General features: G+C 39.3%; 1 pseudogene; it reads left to right on the forward strand.

Annotated features, from left to right (window-relative positions):
* The first annotated feature begins 2,999 nt into the window (after positions 1-2,999).
* LOC144629628 (uncharacterized) lies at positions 3,000-8,374 on the forward strand (annotated as a pseudogene).
* Positions 8,375-16,105: the final 7,731 nt, after the last annotated feature.

The raw sequence follows: 16,105 nt of genomic DNA on the forward strand, positions 1-16,105 counted from the left end.
CATAACCGCTTCGAGCGTGCGCCGCAGAGATTGGAATTTTATATATGATTGATTTTTATACTATGTGAATTAGGACTTTTTTATTGTATTTTATATATTTTAGTATTTTAATTCATTTTTAGCTTATTTTATACACGACCCCACAAGCTACTCAGCTTTAAATTTTTATCGTGTTAAAATAAAGGTTACTACTACTACTACTACTACTACTACTACTACTACTACTACTACTACTACTACTACTACTACTACTGTTTCCCGTAAGGTTGGCTATTTGAGTCAAGAACATTGCACAAACGGAGAGACCTTTAGAGGTTCTGAAGCGTCCTGTAATTTAACACAGGCTCAACGTAAGCACATGCACGTATAGTTTCCATCTTTATTTGCTAAACAAATGTTAGTGATTGAGATGTAGAATCACTGGGTTAATGAGAAATGTCTTATCACTGTATAACGTAGACTCGACGGGTCTCGCGTATTTTTCTATAAAACCCAGAGAAGTGAATTCTATCCATATTCAAAAATGAATTTATAAAATCCCCCCCAACTCTATTTTAAAGGAGGATTTGTCTGTCGAAAAGGAAATTGTTTAGCAAATTACGTGGAGTCGTGGACATATCTTCTGCGTTTAGAAGGTGTCTGGCAACCCAGAGAAGTGAATTCTATCCATATTCAAAAATAAATTTTTAAAATTCCCCCCCCCCCCAACTCTATTTTAAAGGAGGATTTGTCTGTCGAAAAGGAAATTGTTTAGCAAATTACGTGGAGTCGTGGACATATCTTCTGCGTTTAGAAGGTGTCTGGCATTTGCAGACTACAGACTGGCCGATTTTCACGGCTCAAGTTAGCCTGAATAGCGCTTCGCTTAGCCTGATTTGAATAACACTCAGGTTAGCCTGAAAAGAAGTCCGGTTAGTCTGTTCACGGTTAGCTCTTAATTATGGTAATAGTAACACTATATATACTCTTAGTCTGCAGTCTGCGGCAAATGTAAGACAGCTAGCTTTATGCGACATTTTGAAATAACCATCTGTCTTCGTTGCGTCATGGGACGCATAAGGTCCAAAACAACCGCACGGGAAATAACCCTACTTTCGCTTTCAGATGGTGTCAAAATACGACTGCGAAAGAAGCAAGAAAGGATAATTTGCTCGCTTGTTAGATGGTAGCTAAGAAAATGACGATCAACAACAAGTACAACGGCCAGATTTCCGACGTATTCAAGTAAGTATACACTACCGGGTATACATATTTTTATAGCAAGACTTGCAATTGCAAAACAGAACCAACCTAAACGTAAGTTCATCGGTCTTCATAAGCTGAGGTTATTGAAACATTTTTTTACTGTATTGTGTGTTGTAGTTTTAATTCAGATCTTTGCTTCGCAATCTTTTCAAAACTTGAGACTTGAAATGCCGAATCGAATACTGAGATTTATATTGATATAAGAATCGAAAGTCTGTATTAAAGTAAGACAAGTAAACCTTACGGTAGACTGCTATGCAAATTCGTTTGGATCGGGGACATCAGACAGAATTTTTGTTTCGCCAGAAATCGTACTTTTTGAAGATATTCTCATTCTGAAATTGAATTTCGCATTATCTTAATCATTCTATTACAGACAAACATAGCTGCGCAATCGTTTGTCAATTGTGTGAAAATGCGTTTTACTTTTTGTAACACGACTTTCGGCATTTTTTAGCGACACAAGAACAGAAAAAAATTCGGTATTAAATGTTTTACTGCACAACAAAGGTATGAACACGAATGGTTAGTTCTTACGCTTGAGTTCTGATGTCAACGTACAAGTTGTACAACTCCGAACTCTATACATTTATTAATAAGTAGAAAGTTTGTTTGAAAAACAGTACATGTTTCCTTGGCGATCAATTTTCTTTGTTCTCCAGACCTCCATAGATAATGATTTTCCGGATTCTGTATCATTGTTTTGAGAAGAATCAATTATTGAACACTGAACGGTATAACATTGAGCGTGAACAAAAACAATCTCCAAAGCTCATTGAAACCTATAAAACAATGTTTACATCGTAATAATTATAAAGCAGACGCCAATAAAAGAAGGCAATATCTGCAGTGTTTAAGGTAAGGAGAGCTGTAAGGGACGATTTTGTTGTCAAGTTAGACCATCTTTGTTTGATTTTAAAACACACACAAAAATGCCAAAGTAAACGAATTATATTTTCGCATATAAAGGAAGAAAATGATTCTAGTTGTGGGGGATGCTAAATTTACTGAAAGGAAATTCAAGATGACAAGTTAACTTCTGTTAATTTCTGCTAAGTTTACATCTCGCAATTTAAATGGTCAAATTTCGTGCAATGATAATTTAAAATGAGTGGTCAATCACGTGACCTTTAGATTCGAGTCCATCATCGAAAAGAAGAAAAAGGCCAAAAATAGAAACAGTGATCAAAACATCACAACGAGGCTCAATTCAGGTGTGTGGCTAGAAAGAAAATTCAGTGAGTGGGTCTTTTCTTGCTACAGGTTCCCTCTGTTTAGACGTAAACTCTTCTGGTGACTCGTGATGGTTAAAAGTCAGTGGCCAAGTAGAGCTCCACGAGCTTCAGTAAGTATTGGTACCAAAGTATAAAATAACCATTAAACATGATCGTAAATTTAAAGGCAAAGAGAAGTTGGCCTCGTGCATGTCAGTTGCTCAAAATTCACCACCAAGCCCCGTTTACACGAATTATTTTCAACCCTCTGCCACTTTCGTGCAGTTTTCACAAGTTGGCACTTGGTTGTGAAACAAGCCAATCTGACGTAAACATGCGTTAGGACTATTTTATACTGTTCATGAAGTATTCGTTTATTTTCACGAATTTCAGTCGAAAACAAGTAAGTACATAATTTTTTTAGCTGCAAATAATTCTCCAGCAAAAAAAATGAAAACTTTCAACCAACTTCGTGTTAGATCAAAATGTTTTATCCTGAGATTAAACATGGAAAACCATTTATCTTTTTTCTCTAGGACTTTCCACAATGGAGTACACATCAGAACAATTAAACTATTTTCGAATTTGTTACATCGCCTTTAACTTGGTTCCCGAAGGTCTACGAAAAATCTTCAAACAAGAATGGGATTTCCGTTACAAGACAACTACGCTTGGAGAATGGAAAGACACGCCACAGAATGGTATAGATTTTTATAATAATGAATCTCGAAAAAGTCGCAAGAGGAATGCACGATATCTCGCGACAATACATAATGGAAACACGGCAGAGTGGGACTGTAGCTGTTTATTTTTCGCCATATTGTTCTCAGACAGCATTGGCACAACCCTTAGTGCGGCGATTATTAGCGATTTGAATGATGTACGTCAAGTCCGAAACGATATTGCTCACATCAGTGAAGCCGAACTTACTGATGCAGATTTCAAGAATCGTGTTGACAAAGTGTTACTGGCATTCAACTCATTGGGTCTTCCAATCAGTGACATCGAAACGGTTAAAAAGCAGACAAGCTTTCCCACAGCAGAAGTAAATAACTTCAAGAAACAGGCTACTTATCTCCAAGCAGAGTTGAAAAAGGCCAAATCCGATATCCTGGTTGCCCGAAGCACCATCAAGACAAAAGAAGAACAAGTTCAAACTCTAACAACTGATTTACAAGTGGCACAAAACACGATACAGAAAAAAGAAGAACAAGTTGAATGTCTCACGCAAGAGATTTATTCTAAAGTTGAGTCTTTCTGTAATCTCACCTTCAAGCCTTCTCATCTCATCCTCAGACGTTCAAATTCGGGGGTGGAAGAGGAATAATGAATAATGAATAACGGGCTAAAACAGAAAATGAATAAGGAATATTTTAGGTTTCAATGCTTGAATAATGAATAAGTCATTTCCAGTAAATGAATAATGAATAGCGGTTATTCAACGTGCACGAACATTATCTTCTTATCTGAACCTGATATCTGAATTGTGAATTATCTGTCGGAATGGTTCATTTGACAACAACTATCTGTAATCAGTCAAATTACTGAGGGTGATGATCAGCATTCAATCAGAAATCAATTTCTTTTCCTGTGGATTTTAGTGTGATTGGTGCCTCATTTGTACGTTCATCTGAAAACGTTTCGACTTTTGGCTCATTCTGCATTAAAACATTAGAAAATTAGTCAGCAAACGTGACGTCAGCGATATCTTCACGATTTTTCTCAGTTAAAGAAAGCCTTGTTATTCAACAATTTTCCCCCCCGAAATATATATCTTATGTTTTGTTGTAGACGTGCATAAAACTGCTTAGAAATCTTACCCTCAGTGGGAAATAAGCACTGATATATTTAGAGAAATTTTCTTGACTGGAAGCAGCGTTATAGATTTTTTGGGGAAACTTTCGAGCAACTTTTATTAATCACATGCAACTTTTTTGGATTTTTGGAGCAACTTTTTGAGAAATTAAAAGCAACTTTTTGGGAAATCTCGAGCAACTTGTGGAAAGCCCTAAAGTGATCTTCAACCCATGTGAGGGGGATTTTGGGCAGTGTTTATGGTTCAATTACTGGGTTAAAATAACGAGTCGTTTTTCAACGGAACAGGAGAAAGGGTGGAGAAAATGGTCGAGAATTGTTGTTCAGTTGTTCAACGAGTGGATAACACTATCCACCCGATAAATCGCAATCCAATGGATAAGTGTTAAAAAAGCAAACTGTGCTACCCACCGGATAGTGACTTATCCGGTGGATAATGTTATCCATCTTTTGAACAACTGGGGCCTGGGTCGAATCTGAGTGAATCTGATATGTTTGCATTATATTGTGATGAATGAACCGATACTTTGGGGACCGTTCATTGTTTACAGGGTGGGGGTGGTGGGATTTGAGGGGGACCAGGCCAAAAAAGGGGGGTGTAAGGGGAGGGGATACTCAAAATAATTACCTTTTAGTGTGTATGATGGCATCAAAAATAGTACAAAACTTCTACCAGAATGCCTAAAATAGCGTTTCTGGGGCTCGAAAAATGTAAATTTTCCCGGGGGAGCATGCCCCCGGACCCCCCTACTCTGTTATGTACCGATCAAGTCAACCCACCAACTATTTGGTTGCAAACAAAGCTGACCCGAAGTAATCAACACAGCAACAATCACGTCCCATCAATACACTAGTAGTATTTTTGTTATCCGACTTTAAACTTCTATTTTGTCTGATATTCGAAATTTAGCTTGATACGTTTTACTTGTCATTTTTATTTTTATTTTTTTAACAATTTAGGATAACTAAGAGGGCAGGGTAAAAATATCTGATGATGAGGAAGGGCCATTATATCTAACAGGCACTGCCTGATCAAATCCCACCCCCACACCATAAAAAATGAACGGTAGCTTAATTTAGGCAATAGGGAATAATGAATAACAAGAAAAATCTAAAAATGAATAATGAATAAGTCGTGAAAAATGTGAAGAAATAATGAATAAGTCAGTTTCAATAATAAGTCAGTTTCACCCCCGATTCAAATGATGTCACAAGGATTTTGACAAAAATGCAACAGCTTGAAGATGGAAGTAATGGAGCAATCAGTACCATTTATTTGTCTGGAAATCCCGGGTGTGGCAAAACTCAAATTGCTCGTCAGATTGGAGAAGAGTTCTTCACAGCAAGATCACGCGAGATTGAAGACCTGACATTTGTTGCAACCCTTAATGCAGAAACCCTTGAAACATTAGCAGACTCGTACATCTGTCTGGCTAAAAAGTTAGGAATTACAGAATACACTTTGACTAACTTGGCTACGTCAAAAGTACAAAACCCCAAAGAAATAATTTGGTATCTTTACAGTTTAATTTGGCCAAAGATTAAACTGTTCACCAAGTGGTTAATAATTGCTGACAACGTTGTTGACCTATCCTTAGTTCGTAACTATCTGCCTCAGACCGCCAGTGAAGAATGGGGTCACGGTCAGGTGCTGATTACGACTCAAGACAGCAGTTCAATTCCTGAAAGTGCTCCTCATACTTACCACGAGTCGCTTAGTGCGGGAATGCAGTCAAAGGACGCAGTAGAGCTATTGAAACAAGTATCACAAATTTCAAATGACGAACAAGCAATGGAAGTTGCTGAGGTTCTTGAATTTTTAACCCCTTGCCTTAGCAGCTGCTGCGTTTTACGCACAAACTGTTGTGCGTAATGGGTCTCCTGGCTACAGCTGGACAAACTACCTGGCGACATTTCGTCTTGGTCAGCTTGAAACAACAGAAGAAGTCCTTGCCAAAGAGAATACAGCTTACCCCAAAACGATGACTACTGCTATTAAAATGGCAATACACAGAGCTTCAGAAAGTGATCACGTTCTTCATCAAGCGTTTTTATTTTTTTCACTATGTGCTTCCGAATCTCTCCCAATTGAAGCTGTTGTTAACTTTGTCAAAGTTCGCACTGAAGTACAAGCAGAAGAGTTAATTAGGGCAAAGATTTTAAAATCTTCTTTGATCACTTGTTTGTTCAGTGAAGATGGGGCCCTTGCCTATTTAAAAGTGCACGGCCTTGTTCATGAAGTGCTTAAGACGATTTCAAAGTCAGTGGAGGTTCAGTTCACAGAGAGAACTGAATGTATATCTAAGGCAATTGGGGTTTTTCACTCCCTAATCACATCAGAACATGATCGTTTATTTGAAAATGGGCACGTTTTCGTAAAGTTACGTAAAGTTACCACACACTGCAAAGCGTTACATGAAGTTCTTACCGCTCCGTTTCCAGGAACAAGTATTTTGGTGAAGAATTTAACACCCTTTATCTCTCCTGACAATATTGTTTCATGGCTTTGCTCAACTGCCTCTCTGTGTTGTGACCTTACTAGTCCATCAAATGCAAATTTCTTTTCCACATCAGCCTGTAACTTTCTTGAGTACATAACCAGCACACCGGAAGGTGACCTTTTAAAGGCAGACGTCTTCGCTGTGCACGGAAGAGTATTATCAATGTCTTGTCAGTATAACTTATCAATATCGTACCATCAAGAAGCTGCTACGATTTATGCTGCAAACTATGGTGAAGATCATGGAAAGGTAGCAACAAATTATAACCAGTTAGGAGAAATTTATGCAATAATTGGAAACTACCACCAAGCACAAGAATACCACGAACAGGCTCTAATTATCTCAAAAAGGATTTATGGCGAGGAACATGCTAATGTAGCAACAAGTTATAACGACTTGGGCAATGTTTACTTGCGCCTTGCACAGTACAAGCAAGCAAAAGAGTACCACGAGAAGGGACAGGTCATTAGAAGAAACATTTACGGTGAAGAACATGCTGATGTAGCAACAAGTTACAACAACTTGGGAAGAGTTTACTTCAAACTTGCACAGTATGTGCAAGCGAAAGAGTATCACGAGAAGGCACTGGCTACCCAAAGAAAGATTTACAGTGAAGAACATGCTGACGTAGCAGAAGGTTACGACAACTTGGGCATTGTTTACTTGCGCCTTGCACGGTACAAGCAAGCAAAAGAGTGTCACGAGAAGGCATTAATCATCAGAAGAAAGATTCACGGCGATGAACATGCTGACGTAGCAACAAGTTACAACAACTTGGGAATTGTTTACTTCAGCCTTGCACAGTATATGCAAGCAAAAGAGTATCATGAGAAGGCACTGGTCATCCAGAGAAAGATTTACCCAGAGGAACATGCTGATGTAGCAAGAAGTTACCACAGCCTGGGAAATGTTTACTACAGCCTTAAACAGTACAAACAAGCAAAAAAGCATTATGACAAGGCACTGGTCATTCGAAGAGACATTTACGGTGAGAAACATGCTGATGTAGCAAAAATTTACATCAACGTGGGCAATGTTTACCTGTCCCGGGCACAGTACAAGCAAGCAAAAGAGTACTACGGGAAGGCGCTGGTCATCTTGAGAAAAAATTACAGTGAGGAACATGCTGATGTGGCAAGAAGTTACAACAGCTTGGGAAGTATTTACTACAACCTTGCACAGTACACACAAGCACAAGAATATCACGAGAAGGCACTGGTCATCCAGAGAAAGATTTACGGTGAGGAACATGCTGATGTAGCAAGAAGTTACCACAACTTGGGAAGTATTTACTTCAGCCTTGCACAGTACACACAAGCAAAAGAGTATCACGAGAAGGCACTGGTCATCCAAAGAAAGATTTACGGTGAGGAACATGCTGATGTAGCAAGAACTTACAACAACTTGGAAGATGTTTACTTACGCCTTGCACAGTACAACCAATCAAAGGAATATCACGAGAAGGCACTGGCCATCTGGAGAAAGATAAACGGTGAGGATCATGCTGATTTAGCAAGAAATTACAACACCTTGGGAGGTATGTACTATACAACCTTGCACAGTACACGCAAGCAAAAGAGTATCTTGAGAAGGCACTGATAACTGAGAAAAAGATTTACGGTGAGGAACATTCTGATGTAGCAACCACTTATTTCACTTTGGGAAGAGTTTACTGCAACCTTGCACAGTACACGCAAGCAAAAGAATATTACGAGAAGGCACTGGCCATCTGGAGAATGATTTACCATGAGGAACATGCTGTTGTAGCAACAACTTACAACAACTTGGGAACTGTTTACTACAGCCTTGCACAGTACACAGAAGCAAAAGAATATCACGAGAAGGCACAGACCATCCAGAGAAAGATTTACCATGAGGAACATGCTAATGTGGCAACAACTTAAAACAACTTGGGAATTATTTGCCAAAGCCTTGCACAGTACAAGCAAGCAAAAGAGTATCACAAAAAGGCACTGGTCATCCGCAGAAAGATTTACGGTGAGGAACATGCTGATGTAGCAACAACTTACAACAACCTGGGAAGCATTTACAACAGCCTTGCACAGTACAAGAAAGCAAAAGAGTATCACAAGAAGGCACTAGTCATTCGGAGACCGATTTACGGTGAGGAACATGCTGATGTAGCAAAAAGTTACAAAAACTTGAAAAGTATTTCTGACAACAGCCTTGCACAACACAAGAAAGCAAAAAATTATCGAAAGAAGCCACTGGTCATCCAGCGATTGATTACGGTAAAGAACATGCTGATGTAGCAACAAGTTACAACAACTTGGAAAGTGTTTACGATAACCTTGCACAGTTCAAGCAAGCAAAAGAGTATCTTGAGAAGGCACTGATAACTCAGAAAAGAATTTACCGCGAGGAACATGCTGATGAAGCAACGACTTACAACAACTTGACAAGTGTTCTGTACAACCTTGCACAGTACAAGGAAGCAAAAGAGTGCCATGAGAAGGCATCGTTCATCAGGAAAAAGCTTTTCAGTAAGGAACAATCTATGACGAATGACTGCATTTTATTATGAAAATTTAAGTAGCCGTTATGTTTACTGATCTTGTACAGACTATCTTGTCTTAACGCTTTTTTGATAATTTTTATATAGTGTCATTCAATTCGAAGGAAATTCGTCTTCTGTATGTTAAATATGACAAGTTAAGAACGTTTCAAGTTAATAAGACTAGCCTAGGTGAATTTCTATTGATGTTTGTTGTTGTTGTTTATAAACTGTATTATTATTTCTTTTTATTATCTCACACGTTTGTGTCAGTCGGATTACATTTTAAGATCACTCATTTTAACAGTTTTCTGTTGTTTATTATGGCAATTAGTGAATGACAAAAAAGCATTCAAACTTTGGATTCAGATGTGAGGTTTTGTCAATAAGAGTTCAAGTTACAAGAGAAACCCCTGTGGAGCAACCAAGCACTGAAGAGTCGCTTTTAAAGTGGAAGATGTTAAAATGTTTCTTTCCTCTAATAATATACTTCCACTATCTTTTAATGAGTTTTTTAGTTAAATAAAGCGGTTTAAAATTATAACACAAGATCGTCTTCCAATGTTCACAAACCCCTTATACGAACTAATTATATAAAAACTCATTGTTATTTGGCCGTGTCTCACAAGGACTGGATACTATTGAATTCGCGAATTTGATTTGGCCAAAATCGATATTGAGCGCGGTCTAGATTTTACCGGTGACAATGTAACAAACAAAAATACAAAAACATTGACTTTTTTCTGCTAAAAATAACTAATGGTAAGCCAAAGAGCTTGACAAGAAAAAAGGACAGAGGACTAGCAAACTTAGGCAAATTTGAGCTCTGCAATCAAAACATGAGCTGGAGACGACATTCAGAGAAGTATTTGCAAGACCAGAGACCAGAAGTTAAGAGCGCTTTTCCCTTCAGGCCTCCCGCTCTGAAGGGAAAAGCGCCCCAGGGACGAGGTTTCTATCAGTGAACATAAGAGTCTAGAGAAATTGAAAACACATTTGCTGCCACTGACCTTGACCTTATTGTCCAACATTTTCATCGCCGTTCTCAAGCAAATTGTCAACGTGTATCAACTGGCTACATTCATTTTAAATTTTCAAGTTTTGCTGTTTGGCCATATAATGAGCATCTTATTAACCGAGCTTTCTCGTGAGTGCAGACATCACTGCGTTCGATCTGTACCCACAACCTCGGCCAAGACTCTCCCATACAGCCCTTTGCAGGGTAAAAAGAGCTGAATATCATAACCATGTTTATATGAAACTTCTGCAGTGCAATTTAACAGGGGATCTCTTAAAAAAGCCCTTAAGAGTTTGATGAGAGCTCCTGCCTGAGTTTCAGTCTGACAACTCCAACCAAGGCCACCCAAGCAAATTCTTCACAAATTGACCAATGGTGTTTGCAAGTTAAAACAATAAAAATGGTCACAAATTTATTGCTTCTGTAGCATGCAGCTGGTGTAGATCCACAGTTTGTGGGAAATCTGCTGTTGACATACAAGGTTTTCATTTCCTTATTTTACACAGATTTTGTCAGGTGGTCTTGGTTGGAGTAGTCGCACAGTAATTCAGTTCTTATGGCGAAAAAGCATACGGTAATTTGAAAATGAAGACTACAAACAGGTGCGATCACCGGAAGTCATTTCGCGTAAGCCATAGGAATAGCCGTAAAGTTATGAGGAAGGGCAGAAATGTCGGCAGATGACTCGATCCGATATGGATCATCTTGATCCGTCGTATGAAAGTCATTTTACAAGGGACTAGGAAAAAAATGCACAAAAATATCATGAAGAAGGGTTTGCGCTAGGGCTGTCCATGCGTTGCTCGGCAACCGTTTTGGCTTTTTTGTTTTCCTCTTTTTGAGCAACTTTTATTTTCTTTAGAGCAACTTTCTTCTGATTGCATTTCCGTGGATTGTCCGAGTGCTGTTCGAAGACCATACCATCGTTTCAGAGCATTTTTCAAACTTTTTAAACACAAATGGACCATAGAAATGACGTCATAAAATGTCCCAAGCTCAAGTGGAACCTCAAGTGAAGACCGAGGTTTTACTTCTGACAAGTTTCCTGCCTTCCATAAACTTTATAATTTGCACATTCGACTTCGCAAAGAAACGAGTTTTCGTTGTAACGATGTATAATAATATAGCAAGAAGCTCAACCCATTGCTTATAGAATATATTTAGTTAACTAATTGCTAAAGATGTGATATTCCCGCGGAAACCTCTTAACGTCTGGGTTATGTCCCAGGGTCTGGAAAGTAGGGGAAGTAGCATGTTGATGGCTTGCCGCTTGAACGTATTGATGTAAATTCTGAGGAATATTCTGCTGGTAATTATCGTGAGGTAGTGATATTTTTATTTTTATTTTATTCCACGAGCCTGTTCGATCTCACTATTATGCATTGAAGTCTCAATCACCACTGACGGGGGTGCTTATCGTACCTTTTGGGACGGATTGGTGCAGCTTATGGTACTAAAACCTGACATTACCACTGCTAGAGTTGTCGCGGTACTTTTGTTGGCAGTGATCTGAAAAATGATGGAAACGATAACGAAACTGTTACGAAAATAAAATAGCTATTCCGTCATCATTTGCCAGTGTCAGTTACAATGGAATTTTTTTTTAGGGTTGGAACCTCTTATGGATGTAAATGAATTTGAGTCACGCCCTAGAAATGAGATTCTGGTACCTTTCAGAGGTGTTTTCGAAATTTTCCGACGAGCACCTCCGTCTTTCAATAGGGGAGTCCTCCCCGGGTCTGAGAGCTGCAGACAATTTTTGGAAATTATGTAGAGCGATGTAGCGAACGCGCATAGCTAGAATTTTGTTTTCCGTGTGGCCTTACATTTCCGACCACAATGTAGGAAAAGTTTAAGTTATAAAGCTGGCTTCATTTCTTTCAATTGCATTTAAGAACATTATAAACCGGCAATAGATTGCAAAATTGACTTTATGACAGTTAAGCTATCTGAGACTTCGGATAAAGTACAGCATCGTTTCTAAATACCCCGACCAAACGAGCATTCGCGCCACAAAAAACCAAACCTATGCAGTTCCTCACTGAAAAATGAAACTTCCCACATGATAATGACGTTGTGGTGAAATTTATCAGTTTACACTTTGAAATAGTGGAACAACATAGTCTGGGCCTGGCTTATAATGTATAAGCGAATGCTTTGTTTTTTATCCTGTTCCAGAGTTGGTCCATTGTAAATGAAAAAACACCATTGGTCATTGGCTTCACGAATCGATCATTCGAAGACATTTTTTTCCTTGCCTACTCTATCTACTGCTGAATTTCGTTCTTATTCACTTTAGGATATTGCCAGATTATACTCGGGGTTGGGGAGAGGGGAGGGGGGAAGGACTGAGCTAGGGCGACTCAACAAAGTGTTACACGGGGAGGCTCTGCGTCTAGGTCTACACCCTTAACCCAATTAAATACTCTCCTTGGAAACTGATACCCTTTTCTCGTAGCTACAGTAGAAATCGCTGCATCTCTTTTCCTCAAATACTCACTAACTGTTAGGCCCGGGCTGTTAGGTGCGTCTGCTCGGGATTTTTTGATAGGTCCCTCTAAGCATTGTATGTAGGTACTTTTTGGTAATAAAGTTGTTGTTGATCTATAAAATACCTAAATTACTTTCCCCTATCTTTCAACATTTCGTAAAATCCCTAACCTTTTATTCATCTCCAACCTAAGAAGGATGTACCCCTTTTATCCAAAGAATAACATTTCCTTCTAATTTCAAAGGTACCTTATTACATGAAATTTTCGCGACACGTTAATTTCGCGATTTTGAGTTGCGCATATTTCGCGACACTATTATTTCGCGATATTAGGCCCCGTTTACACGGGTCCGGACAAATTTTTGCACGGACGAATTTTGTACCTGGACCGCCTGTTTACATGGATCCGTGCAAATTTTGTTACAGATTGCAGTGGTGTTTACACGGAACCGTGCAAATTTTAGACCAGTCGCGGCATTTGAATGGCTTTTTTACGTCTCTGTTGTGATTGGTTATCGCTAATGTTTTAAGCCAATCATGTTGCAGCTAATGCAGCACGCGGCAAATCAAACATGGCGGCAGAAGCGGCAGAGAAGAACTTTACGTGGTCTGATGAAGAAATTAATTTGTTGCTTAATGTAGTCATAGACTACATTAAGCAACAAGAAAAGCAGGGGAAGGAGTTGATTGGGAAACGGTCAGGAGCAAGTACGAAGACGTAACCAAAATGTTTTTGGAAAAGTACCCTCATAACGACAAGGAGAAATTCCCCCGACGTACCGATGCGTCAGGAAGCTTCAACAAAGACCGAATCCAAAACAAACTAAAACGGATCAAGTTAAACTTCAAATTTTTAAATTTTTAAAACAAAATGTAACAAAATAGGGGCATAATGCAACAAAATGTTTCATTTTTGCTAAGCAACCAGGCAAAATATAACTAGATTCCAGGCCTTAACCGCGCTATCTGTGCAAAAAGTTGCACGGTTCGGGTGTTTACACGAGTCCGTACGAAATATGGAACCGTGCCGGTCAAAAATTTGACCTGCTTTTTTCAGGTCCAAAACTTGCACACTTAGCCGTTCAAAAATTCGTCCAGTTCCGCCGGTCCCGTGTAAACGCAAGGTGGAACCGTGCAAGTTTTTGTCCGTGCAAAAATTTGTCCGGACCCGTGTAAACGGGGCCTTAATTGCGAAAATTTCGTATTTTGAATCACTTTATTTTCGCGTTTTTGAGTAAAACACTATTTACATTTCCTCGGCAATATTATTAAACATGCCCTTGAATAAATAAAACGACTTCATTAGAGGAGCAATAACGTCAAAACTAACAAAACGCAAGTCCGTGAGTTATCTTTCTTCAGTCAATTGACGACAACATCCATTTACATCGAAGATTCTTCCCTTCAGTGGTACTGAACATATTCTTTCTTGATTATTGATGTCAGTGAGGCACTTAATTTTCGCGTCATGCTATTTTCGCGACACTTTAATTTCGCGATTTTTTTGGAATCGCGAAATTCTCGAAATTAACGCGTCGCGAAAATTTCATGTAATAAGGTAAAAAAGAACAGTTTATCAAAATCATTTCTTCAGTTCTTTACCGGCTCGAAATTGAACACAAACTATCTACCTTGTCCCGGCTGGTATAGGGTATAATCCAAAAATTGTAGAAGTTTTCTTGTCAGCTGTCTTGCATGCATATACCACCTTCATATAGGCACCAACAAGTTTTTGGCTAGTCATCGCCGCAACTTTTTTGCCAATGACCCGACAGAGGTAAACTTCTGTTTCCTGAGAGGTCCGCTTAGATGACTGACGGGAGCGAAAAGCGTAAACCGTTGGTTGAGGTTTGAATTTCAGAGTTCGCATGTTATTGAAAACCGCAATAATGACACTCTTGATGTACACACATGTACGCACGAATGCGGAAAAGTAGTTTACACTGCAACCCCATTGCAAGTACGTGAAACCTCCCGTAAGTTCTATTGAAACCAGAAATTCATATTGTGGAGCATAAGAAATGTAATTAGTGACCGTGTGTCAACTATTTACATATGTGAACGGTTTTGCCTCCCTACAGAAGGTGTCCACTGGGGGAGGCTCACCCCTCCGGAGGGGGGGGGGAATGCTCAATTTTTTTTCTGTATATTGGGGGTTCGCCCCGAGGTCCAAACCCCTACCATTTCATGTACATTATTGACATAAAAGGTAACCCTTTTACATACCTACACTAACAGAAGATATAATGCTATTCTCGTCCCTAGAGCAACCTGTCCCACTTAGCCGGCAGAGCCTGGGGCACGAGAAACAAGTGGTTCTGATTTGGCTAGTTAGAATTTAAATGTAGCCAATCAAACCAACTGTTAGGAATTTTACAACGGTGGATTTGCTAATAATCTACAACGGTGGATTTGCTAAATATCTAGCCAGTCAATTAAAAACCATGTGTCCCCTTGTTTCGGGCTCTGCCGGTTAAAAGGGACAGGTCGCTCTCGGAACGAGAATGGGGATAATGCATGTCTTTTCTTACTTTTGGCAAATACCTTCAGCCTGAAAGAGATACATTTTTTCGGGGGGATCCTTTCCGTCGACATTTTTTATTTGTAACGATTCTTTTATGTTTCTCACTTTTTTTCCGCCCAGCCCCTGAGGGAGGTTTGTGTTGCAAACAGGACAATATATATAGGGCAAACATTTTTCAATACATTTTAGTTGTTTTATTCATTTTGCTTATTTTTTAGCGCTTACGCAGTCAGGACAGGAGCCCATTCCCGTATACCCGTAAAATTCCGGTTATAAGCCCTCCCGCTTATAAGCCCCCCCCCCGGTTATAGGCCCATCTATCTGGCAACAAAAAAATACATCCGATTATAAGCCCTCCCGGATATAAGCCCCCCTCTGCCGGATGACAGTACTGAACAGGGCGAAATGTTGCTTTATTATGCGTTTTTAACTTAAAAACATTTTTCGATCAACACTCCCGTGTTTCGAAACGTTTTTCTTATTCCGCTTATAACATTGTTATAAGCCCTCCCGGATATAAGCCCTCCGTTTATAAGCCCACCCAAAACCCCTTACGAAGTTGTATAAGCCCAGGCTTACAACCGGAATTTTACGGTAGTTCACTATAGGAATTACTCCCCCTACCCTTTGTGTTGTTTTGCAGCGACAGTGACTCTCCCGATCATGGCAGAACAGAACAAAACAAAAAATCCTTTGGCACCCAGGCCCCCCGCTTCATACTTGATACACCAAAGCACATGCCGCTATATATGCCTTGGAATGGCGACAAATTTGAAAATGGA

Source organism: Oculina patagonica, chromosome 11, assembly GCF_052425735.1.
Source record: "Oculina patagonica isolate OP01 chromosome 11, crgOcupat, whole genome shotgun sequence".
In the NCBI taxonomy this organism is placed as follows: Eukaryota; Metazoa; Cnidaria; class Anthozoa; order Scleractinia; family Oculinidae; genus Oculina; species Oculina patagonica.